This window comes from Gracilinanus agilis, chromosome 2, assembly GCF_016433145.1.
Source record: "Gracilinanus agilis isolate LMUSP501 chromosome 2, AgileGrace, whole genome shotgun sequence".
NCBI lineage: Eukaryota > Metazoa > Chordata > Mammalia > Didelphimorphia > Didelphidae > Gracilinanus > Gracilinanus agilis.
This window is the reverse complement of record NC_058131.1, coordinates 393,500,803-393,512,827: the sequence shown is the minus strand read 5'-3', so window position 1 is coordinate 393,512,827 and position 12,025 is coordinate 393,500,803. Positions and strand designations below refer to the sequence as shown.

Genomic DNA, 12,025 nt, shown 5'->3' with positions numbered 1-12,025 from the left:
GTATCCTTTCCAGGGTTTGTGGGAGCACCAGGGAGGCAGCTTCCCTTCAGGGAGACCCAGACTCTCTGGTCCTGATACCAGAGGGTTGTAGCTGCTAAAGTACCTCTAAACCAGTCACTGCCTCCAGGTCTCCTCAGCTGCCCCCTTTCCAGGGGTAATGAGTCAGAAATTTTTCCCAGGCACCTCCTCCCTTTGACTGTGCTCCCAGAGCCTATATTTTAGGGTTTCTTAATTCAGGGATCACTGAACTTTAGCTGGCTGCATAGGGAGCTCAGTGAACAAAGTGGTCAGGAGGACATATGTTCAAATCTGACCTCAGATACTTTCTAGTTATTTTACCTTGGGCAAATCTCTTAACTCTAATTGCCTAATCCTTGCTGCTTTTCTGTCTTAGAACTGATACTGAGATAGATAGTAAGGGTTTAAAAAAAAGGAAAGGAGAGAAAGGAAAGAAAAGAGAAGCGAAGGGAAAGGAAGAGAAGAGGAGAGAAGAGGAGAGAAGAGAAGAGAAGAGAAGAGAAGAGAAGAGAAGAGAAGAGAAGAGAAGAGAAGAGAAAAAGACTTTGACTTTGCACAAGATGAATATATTTCTCTAGTCTAGTGGTGCTGCCCTCTTCCTTCTCCCTCTCAGCCTCCCACAGAGAGCAACATTCGCCTTGCAAAGGTCAAATAGTGGTTGGCTTCTCATATCAAAGTCACAATGCAAGTCCCATGGCAGATATTTCTTACTGTGTTGACTTATTTCCTAGCAACAAGGGGTTGCTTGGCTGATGTTCAACTGAACACCCTGCCTGATTCCTGGGCAGGGTGGGCAATGACAGAAGGCCTTCTGACTGGGCATGGTGCATGCCTGGGCCTCCATGGGGCAGCCCAAGGCTATAGTTCTGTTTAATCATACATTTTCTTTTCTTTTCTTTTAGCCCTTACTTTCTATCTTAGAATCAATACTGAATATTGGTTCCAAGGCAGAAAAGCAGCAAGGGCTAGGCCAGTGGTTCCCAAACTTTTTTGGCCTACCACCCCCTTTCCAAAAAAAAAATATTACTTAGCCCCCTGGAAATTAAAATTTTTAAAAATTTAATAGCAATTAATAGGAAAGATAAATGCACCTGTGGCCATCACCGCTCCTCTGGATCACTGCAACACCCACGAGGGGGCAATAGCTCCCACTTTGGGAATCACTGGGCTAGGCAATTGGGGTAAAGTGAAATGCCCAGGTTAAAATAACTAGGAAGTATCTGAGACCTGATTTGAACCCAGGCCCTCCTGTCTCCAGGCCTGGCTCTTTATCCCCTGAGACACTTAGCTACCTCTATTCAGGGGATGACTTTGCTTGCTTAGGTCTCTTGCTAAATTTTCTTTAATGTGTTTTTCCCCTCAAAAATTTCTTATTGTTTTGCAAGGTAATACTGCTTATAATCTTCCATCACTTTTTCCATATAATCAATTAGAAAAATAAGCCATATTCAAAATTGGCATTGCTTTGATTTCCATATCTCTACTCTTGGAAAAGAAGTCAATTAGGAGTTTTAAGACTTTTGACTTCCTTGTTATAGCAATTGATTTGCATTAAATATCTATGTGAAATTTCTAGAACCAGTGTCTGTTTTTTCTTCCATCTGTTTCCCCCCCTTTTTTAGCATCAATAATTTATTTAAATAGGCCAAGTTGCTATTGTTTTAATTTTGTGCTGTATCATTTTTTCCCAACTTTTGGTTAATTTTGATCTCTGCTCTAAAAAGTCCATAGTATATAGATAAATTGAATTGCAAAGACTGACCCAGAGCACACACCTACAGCAGCAGAAGCAGCTACAATAGTGGTAGCAGCAGATTTGGGAGCTCATAGCCCAGAGAAGATAAGAGGATTGGGCAACTGGTCATAACAAGATTACAGGGGACCCTTTCTTGGCAATGAGTATATGTAGCCAGAATGGCTTGGGAATTCTATTGCCCACCACACAGTTCTGAGTCACAGTTCTAGGGCAGAGAGGAACACCAGGGTCAGTACCAGGGAACAGGGAATGATTCTAGGGCCCAGAGGAGTGCTAGCACTTGTGGTTGCAAAGGAGAAGGGTTCTTCCTGAGTAAAGACCAAAGCACAGTGCCCATACTTCTTTCCAGATAACACCATCTTGGAAGCATTGAAAATTTGCAGACCCTCACATCTAGTTCTGAAGAAGTAGCACAAAAAGGCCTGAAGCTTGGGATAGTGCTTCCCCACCACCAGGTAAGCAGAGTCCAATTTTGATATATAGTTCAAAGACAAGAAATGGGCTGGAAATAGGAACAAACAAAAACAACAACAAAAAATAATGTAAAAACCCAGAAGAAAACAATGTGAAAGCTAATACAAACAAAGTCTCAAAGTAAAAAATTCTAACTGGACACAAGTCCAACAAGAATTCCTGGAAGAGTTTGGTTTTTTTTCTAAAGACATTAAAAATGCTAGAGGAAAAATTGGGAAAAGAAATGAGAGTGATGGGAGAAAACTATGAAAATAAAATTAATAACTTGATAAAAGAGGCACACACAACAAAAATCAGAATTGGCTAAATGGAAAAGGAGGTACCAAAGATCACCGAAGAAAATAACTTTAAAAACTGGAATTGGGCAAATGGAAGCTAATGACTCCTTGGGACACCAAGAAACAAAGTCAAAAGAATGAAAAAATAGAATAAAATGTGAAACAGCTCACTGGAAAAAAATAACTAACCTGGAAAATAGATGGAGGAGAGATAATTCAAGAATTATTCAGCTACCTGAAAGCAATTGTTGAAATAAGAGCCTGGGCATCATATTTCAAGAAAGAACAAGGGAAAACTATCTGATATCTTAAATCCAGAGAAATAGAAATAGAAAAAATCCACTAGCTAACATAAAAGAGATCCCAAAATGAAAATTTCCAGAAATATTATAGCCAATTTCCAGAGTTCTCAGAGCAAGGAGAAAATAATACAATCAGTCAGAAAGAAACAATTCAAATATCATGGAGCCACAAACAGGATCACACAAGATTTAGAGCTTCCACCTTAAAGGAGTACAGGGCTTAGATTATAATGGTCTGGAAGGCAAAGGAGAGCTAGGATTACAACCAAAAATAACCCACTCAGCAAAACTGAGCATAATCCTTCAGGGGAGAAATTGATATTTAATGAGATAGAAGACTTTTAAGCCTTTCTGAAAATAAAGACCAGAGTTGAATGAAAAGTCTCACTTTCAAATGCAAGACTTAAGGGAAGAAAAAAAAGGAAAATATGAAAGAGAAATCAAATGGGATTCTATAAGATTAAACTATATTCCTATAAGGGAAGATGATACACATAATCACCAAGAACTTTATTATTATTATGGCACTTAGAAGCAATCTATAAAGACAGAGGGTACAGGTATGAGTCAATTATGTTAAGATGATCTGAAGAAAGTGAAGGGATAAGAAAGAGGGATGGATGCACTGGGAGAAGGGGGAAAGGAGAAATAGAATGAGGACAAATTTTCTCAAATAAAGGAAGCAAATAAGAAAAAAGCTTTTGCAGTGGTAGGGTGATACATGGGGACGTGAACAATGCTTGAACTTTACTCTCATTGGAATTAGTTCAAAGGCTGAAGGATATATATGTATATGTACACACACACACACACACACACACACACAAACTTAGCTGGGTATAGAAATATATCTTACACAACAAGGAAATAGGAGGGAAAGAATAAAGTAGGGGGAGAGCATGACAAAATAGATAGAAGATTAAGGGAGGCAATGGTTAGAAACAAAACAGACTATTGAGGAGGGACAAGGTTAAAAAAAAGAAAGAAAAGCAGAAGAAAATAGGATGCAGGGAAATAGAGTCACTAATCATAACTAAGAATGTGAATGAGATGAGCTCAACCAAAAAATAGAAACAGATAGCAAAATGGATGAGAAACCAGAATTCAACAATATGTTGTTTACAAATAACACATTTACAACAGAAAGACACAGAGTTAAAATAAGGAGATGGCATTCCATTATAATCATATGTGATTGCAATGGAATACTATTGTGCCATAAGAAATGACAAACAAGATAATCACAAAATAGCTTGGACTCATAAAATGATGCAAAGTGAAGTGAGCAGAACAAGAACATTGTACATAGTAACAACAATAATGTATGATGATTAACTGTGAATGGTTTAACTATTATTAAGAAGGCAAGGATCCAGGGCAACTCCAAGGGACTTATGTTGAAAAAAGGATGTTCACCTCTATAGAAGGAACATTGTTCATTTTATTTCCTCCATGAAATTTTTTCTTGTGTAAGCAATATATATCTTGTTTCACAGGATGAACAGGAAAATATGTATTATTTAATAAAATGTGTACAACCTATATTGTCTGCCTTTTGAGTAGGGGAGAAAGGTAGAAAGGAGAAAGAGAACATTGGATTGCAAAGTGTCAGAAAATTAATATTAAAATTTGCATCACCATGCAACCTAGAAAAAATAAAAATAAAAAAGGAGTGTTTCAGTTGAAATAAAGACAGGCATAACAATCATAATCTCATATAAAATAAAGGAAATTAAATTAAAAGAGATGAGGGAAACTATGCTTTGAAAAAAAGATGCCACAATGAATATATTAAAATTTTTACAGCAACTTTCTCTGCCAAGGACTTCTTTTCTCAAACACAGAGGGAATTGAGATAAAATTTTAAGAATAAGAGCCATTCCCCAACTCATAAATTGTCTAAGGATTTGAACAGTTTTCAAAAGAAGAAATCATGGAAAATGCTCTATGAAAAAATGTTTTAAATCACTAATGATTGGAGAAATGCAAATTAAAATATTTCTGAGGCACCACTTCACACCTATCAGAAATGATAAATCCTGGAAAGGTTGAGGAAAAATAGACTGATGAACTGCTGTTGGAGTTGTGAACTGATTCAGCTACTCTAGAGAACAATTTGGATCTATGACTAAAGAGTTATTAAATTGTGCCTACCTTTTGATACTACTAGTGTTTAACCCAAAGAGATCAAATGAGAAGGAAAAGTACCTATGTGACTCAAAAATATTTGTAGCAAACTGGGAGAGCATTTTTATAACAAAACTCTCTGGCAAAGGTTTAATTTCCCAAATATATAAGGAACTAAGTCAAATTTACAAAAAATCAAGCCATTCCCCAATCGACAAATGGTCAAAGGACATGAATAGGCAGTTTTCATACAATTCAATCAAAACTATCAATAAGCACATGAAAAAGTGTTCTAAATCTCTCCTCATTAGAGAAATGCAAATTAAAACAACTCTGAGGTACCACCTCACACCTAGAAGACTGACTAATATGGCAGCAAAGTAAAGTGATAAATGTTGGCGGGGATGTGGCAAAATTGGGACACAAATACACTGCTGGTGGAGTTGTGAATTGGTCCAACCATTCTGGGAAGGCAATTTGGAACTATTCCTTTAAAAGACAGTCTGCCCTTTGACCCAGCCATACCACTGTTGGGTTTGTACTCCAAAGAGATGAGGAAAAAACTTGGTCAAAAATACTTATATCCATGTTCTTTGTGGTAACAAAAACATTGGAAAATAAGGGGGTGTCCATCAATTGGGGAATGGCTGAACAAATTGTGGTATCTGTTGGTGATGGAATACTATTGTGCTGAAAGGAATAATGAACTAGAGGAATTCCACGTAAACTGGAATGACCTCCAGCAATTGGTGCAGAGTGAAAGGAGCAGAACCAGGAGAACATTGTACACAGATGGATACACTGTGGTAAAATGTAATGTAATGGACTTCTGTACTAGCAGCAATACAATGATCCAGGACAATTCAGAGGAACTTGCGAGAAAGAACACTATCCATATTCAGAGAAAGAACTGTGGAACCAGAAATACAGAAGAAAAATGTGTGATTGATTACATAATGTGGTAGGGATATGATTGGGGTTTTGATGTTAAAGGATCATGCTACTGCAGATATGAATAACACGGAAATAGGTTTTGAACAATGATACATGTATAATCCAGTGGAACTGTTTGTTGGATTTGGGAGGAGAAGAAGGGGTGGAAGGAGAATCTTGAATCATGCAATCATGGAAAAATATTCTAAATTTTAAAAAATTGTAGCAATTCTTTTTGTGGTACCAAAAAAAACTAGAAAATTGAGTGGATGCTGGGGAATGGCTGAACATTGCATCATAAGATTGTGATGGGAGTACTACTGTACCATAAGAAATGATGAGATATCCAGGTAGCTCAGTGGAAAGAGAGTAAGGCCTGGAGTTCTGGGTCCAAATGTGGCCTCAAGCCACTTTCTAGCTGTGTGGCCCTGGACAAGTCACTTAACCCCAATTGCCTAGTTCTGCCTTGGAACCAATACTTAGTATCAAGAAACAGAAATTATGAGGGGAGGATAAGGGTAATGACTACAGTTAAACATGGGAAGATCTTTTGAACTGATACAGAGTAAAGTGAGCAGAATTACTGTAAACAGTACACAGTAATAGCAATATTGTAATGATAATCAACTATGAAAGAATTAGCTACTTTGGGAGTCGCCACCATGAGCCACCAGGACACAGGTGGCAGGGACTTTTCAACCCTAGGAGATGCTGAACAGAATGAAACAGAAACAGACGCCTTCTTTAAAAGCAAACCCCTAGGGGGCAGCTGGGTAGCTCAGTGGATTAAGAGCCAGGCCTAGAGACGGGAGGTCCTAGGTTCAAATCTGGCCTCCAACACTTCCCAGCTGTGTGACCCTGGGCAAGTCACTTGACCCCCATTGCCTACCCTTACCACTCTTCTGCCTTGGAGCCAATACACAGTATTGACTCCAAGATGGAAGGTAAGGGTTTAAAAAAAAAAAAAAAAAGCAAACCCCTGCACCCAGCAGATCAGTACAAAATGGACCACAAGAGGAGAGTGGTGGCTTTGATCTTCAACCACGAGTGCTTCTTCTGGCTCTTGACCTTGCCAGAGAGGCAGGGAGAGCCAATAGGAACAACCTGAGGCAGAGGCTCTCAGACCTAGGCTTTGAAGTGAGTTGCTTTGATGACCTTAAAGCCAAAGACCTGCTGATGACCATTCATATGGTGTCCACCTCTAGCCACATAGATGTTGACAGCTTCCTGTGTGTATTCTTGACTCACAGGGAAGGAAACCACATCTATGCCTATGACGCCAAAATCAATATCCAGAAGCTGATCGCTATTTTTAAAGGAAACAAATGCCAGACCCTGGCTGGGAAACCCAAGATATTTGTCATCCAGGTCTGTCGAGGAGACCAGCACGATATTCCAGTCATTCCTCTAGATGTGGTTGACCATCTAACGGACAAGGTGGATGTCAATGAAACAGAAGTGGATGCTGCCTCGGTCAATACCCTCCTGGCGGAAGCTCCTCATGTGCTCTTCTGTGGTGGTAGGTTATTACTCTCATCGGTATACTGTGCATGGTTCCACGTACATTCAGGATTTGTGTGAGATGCTGAAAAAATACGGCTCCTCTTTAGAGTTTATGGAACTCCTCACCCTGGTGAATAGGAAAGTTTCTCAGTGCAAAGTAGAATTCTGCAAGGACCCCAACACCATTGGGAAAAAGCAGGTCCCTTGTTTTGCCTCCATGCTGAACAGAAAGCTCTATCTCTTTCCAAAGCCTAAGTAACGTGAGAGTAGCCCCTTTGCCTTTGCCACACAGGCTTTGGAGGTACTGTCACATATTTGCTTTCTTTTTGGTATAATTAATCTCTTGAGACAGGGTCTCATGCCTTTTAAGTTTTTTAATCAGATGTCCAGTTTGGGACAGAATCTCAGCTCAGTAGCACAATTTTCAAGGGGGATTCTAACAGTTTCACACCCAAATAGATACTTTTGTCAATCTGCGTTTTAAGAGTGGTCTTGTCTTTGCAAATTAGTATGTTGACAGCATTCTCAGGGAATTGACTTCCCCCAAATCCTACCCTAACAAGCATTTATCAGTAATTGATGCTTGTGAATCAAGGGCCTATCCAGATTACCAGATGTTTCAAGTTTGTACGTGTAGTACAAGTACTTTGCTTCTTCACCAAAACCCATTTTCTAATATTTATGTAAAGTTTATTTAGATTCTTGAGTGAAAAATAAAAACCAGCAGTTCATTTTCTATTAAAAAAATTAGCTACTTTAATCAATATAATGATCGAAAGACATTTCAACAGACTCATGATGAAAAATGCTATTCACCTCCAGGAAAAGAACTGATTAACTCAATGCAAATTGAGTTATGGTTTCATTACTTCTTTAATTTTGTTTTGTCTAGGTTTTGTTTTCTGGGTGATTTGTCTAATATGGAAATGTTTCTACATGATTTCATATGTATAACTGATACATTGATAGCCTTCTCAATAGACAAGGGGCAAGAGGAAGAGAATTTGGAACTTAAATTTTTTCATGTTAAAAAGTTTTAAAATAAAATATAACATTAAAAAAATCATGTCCATCCCCTCCTATAGATGGGAATTTAAACTTCAGAGAAGAAACTTGCCTAAAGACTCATAGCAAGTGTATGGCAGAGCCAGGACTAGGATTAAAGTTTTCTACTTCTCTTTGGGTTCTTTCCACTACCTTAAAGGAGGTGACACTTATCTTCCACCTCATGCTACTAGGTAAGGATATTCCTACGAGTGTTGGACATGAACCCAAAAGAGAGTGAAAAAGTCTTGGTCTGTTTTCTCTAGTACAAGAAGTCAATAGAAAGAAAATAAATGAAATACAGTTCCGACACTGCAGTGATTTTGACTAAAGCAACTTTCTTTTAATGTATAAGCAAAATAGCCTCCTGTGTAGGATTTTGTTGCAGCTATCAGATTCACAAGTCTTCTCCCAAAAGCCCTTTTCCAAAATAAAAAAAATAAAGGACCTGCTTGTACAAAAATATTTATAGCTGTTCTTTCTATGGTGGCAAAGAATTGGAAACTAGAGGGATGTCCCTCAATTGGGTTATGGGTGAACAAATTGTGGTATATGATGGTGACGAAATATTGTGCTATAAGGAATGAACAGAATGATTTCAGAAAGCTGGGAAAACCTACTTGAACTGATGCAGAGTGAAATAAGCAGAACCAGGAAAACATTGTACATAGTAACAACAATATTGTGGAGCAATCAAATGTGATACTTTGCTATCAACAGCAATGCAATGATCCAGGAGCATTTTGAGGGACTTATGACAAAGAATGCTCTCCACCTCCAGAGAAAGAACTGTTGGAGTCAGAATGCAGATGAAAGGATATGATTTTTCACTTGTTTATTTGGGTGTATGTTTTGGGGTTTTGACGTTATAAGATTATTCACGTAAGAAAAAAAGTCCTCTTCCAATGCCTCCTTATGGGCTGGAGAATGACTTTGGATTCTTGATATTATGCCAGTAGAATATGAAAATGAAGGTAATAAATTAAAAACAAAGATAACATGAAATTCTTTTTAAAAGAAGAAAATAAAAAGTGTTACATATATAACATTTTTAAAAATGACATGGCATATTGGAAAGGGCACTCAATTTGTAGTGAAATAGCCCGAGTTTGAATCCTGATTCATTTAACTTACAATGTGGCCTCAATTTCCAGTGGAATGGGCAGATTGACGTATGCGCGCGCGCGTGTGTGTGTGTGTAGATAATATGTGTGCATAGCTCCTTCCAGCTTTAAATCCTATTAAGTCCAAAACTAGGCATCTAGAATGAGAAGATAGGAAATTAAAGAAAAATAACCCCTCCTCAGTGCATTACTATCTTTTATTGACACTTGTTGAGCACCTAACTCATGGAAGGCAAAGTGTAAAGAAAAAATGCTCTCTGCCTTCAAAGGGCTTCTACCTTGGCTCATGGTACCAAGGACCTGAGACATCATCCAGTCTGGCCCCTCATCCTGCAGAAGGGAAAACTGAGAACCAGCCTGGAGAAGTGGCTGACCCAGATACCAGCAGAATGTGGTAGAGAACAGTATTTGGGCCAAATGTTCCTCTATTCCGAATCCTTACTATCATGCTACATGTTGTTCAGTTGTGCCCAATTCTTCATGACCCTGTGGACCATACTGTCCATGTAAATTTTATTGGCAAATGTAATGGAATGGTTTGCCATTTCCTCTTCCAGTAGTTTAAAGCAAACAGAGGTCAAGTCATTTGCCCAGGGTCGCACAACTAGGAAGTGCCTGAGTCTAGAGTTGAACTTGGGTTTTCCTAACTAGGCTCAGCTTTCTACCCATTAAGCCACTTAGCTGCCTCCTAGGCAAACAGAGGTCAAGCGACTTTCCCAAGATCATACATTGGTGTCTGAGGCTAGATTTGAACTCAGGTCTTCTTACTCTAGGCTCAATGCTCTATCCACCATCTAGCTTCCTCACTGTGCTATATGTTGGACAGCTTTTTTTTCCCCCCTTTGGCAGAAATTGAACATTAAACAGTAATATAAAAAAAGTTTTGCCAGTCTTTTTTCAGAGTATGGACACAATGAATGGCCTGCCTATCATCTCAAGACCAGCCCTATGATGTGGTGTCTCACCAGTGGCTGTTGTTTCACAAACAGTTCTCTCCCTCCTCTGCTCCAGTTACTTCCTCTGGCCTTGCCCTCTGCCTGGAAGGCTCTCTCCTCATGCCCACCTCCTGGCTTCCCAGGCTTCCTTTAAATTCTAACTTAAGTGCCACCTTCTTCAGAAAGCCTTTTCCAGTCCCTCTTAATTCTAGTATTTCCCCCCCCATAATTTCCCATTTCCCCCTGTATGTAGCTTGCTTGTGCAGATATTTATCTGTTGCCCCCCCCCATCCCCTACTCGCCCACTTGCCGTTAAACTCCAGGAGGGTAGGAACTGTCTTTTGCCATGCTTTTTTATCCTCAGTACTTAGTACAATACTTGGAACAAAGTAGACAACGTTTACTGACTAGCCACATTCCAAGGATGAATTCTTATCTCAGCAATCCAGAGAACTTTTTATTAAGTTGGGGAGAAATTGGATCTAGATCACAAGGGAGTGGCCGCTTGGAGAGAGCCAATGAAGCCTTAGGAAGGATGGCTCTAACCTTTCCATTTTAAAGAAAGGGAAACGGGGGATGAGAAGTCACTTGCCCATGGTCACAAAGTGAACAATCAAAACTAGAATCCATATCTCCCGACTCCTAGACTTAAACTTTTCCCACCACAATACTTCAATCTTGGACTATAATATGCTTTAAAATACCCATCAAAGAGATTTTATTTTGACAACAGTTGGAATGTTTTTTTCCCCTCCAAGTTAGGGCATATCCCAAGCCTGAGCAAGAAATGCAGACACAAAAGGAAAGAGAATTTAACATCCATTTATAGCCAGCAGCAACAAAGCTTTCTGCTGAAGTCTGCATTTGCCGATATATTACATTTTAACTTGAAATTAAACACTTCTAAGATTGTCTTCCCTCTTCTGGACCCCAAGTTCCTCCTACGCAAAATAAGATTTAAATTAGATGTTCTCTAATGTTTTTCCCAACTCTGCCACTCTATGGTTCTGCACCTAGAACTGAGATATATACCAGGCACTGTGCTAAACACTTCACAAATATTATCTCATTGGATAATAGCAACAGTTAACATTTATATAGTGCTTCTATGTATCAGGTACTCTGTACTAACTACACTACAACTAACCCACCACTTGATCCTCATGAAAACCTTGAGGGAAGGGCTTTAATTAACCCCATTTTACAGATGAGGAAACAGGCACAAATATAGATTGTGACTTGACCAGTGGAGTCACAAAGCTACTAGTCAAGGCCACATTTGAGTTCATGTCTTCCTGACTCCACATCCATGCTATGGTACCAAGTAGCTGCTTCAGATCTATTCCTGCTAATATTTACCAAGCTTTGTTGACTAGCCCTCTTATTGCTAAGGCAACGCTGCTCAAAACTCATATTACTTTTCTCTTAGGTGTATTTTCATGTTGGGGAGAAATTTTTACAACTTTACACAGTATGTATGAGAAATGTCTCCTTGTTTATAAATTCTTGAGAGATGTCTGGGATACTTTGC

The 12,025-nt window shown here is 38.9% G+C and overlaps 1 pseudogene; it reads left to right on the top strand.

Annotated features, from left to right (window-relative positions):
• The first annotated feature begins 6,550 nt into the window (after positions 1-6,550).
• On the top strand, positions 6,551-7,650 carry LOC123235611 (annotated as a pseudogene).
• Positions 7,651-12,025: the final 4,375 nt, after the last annotated feature.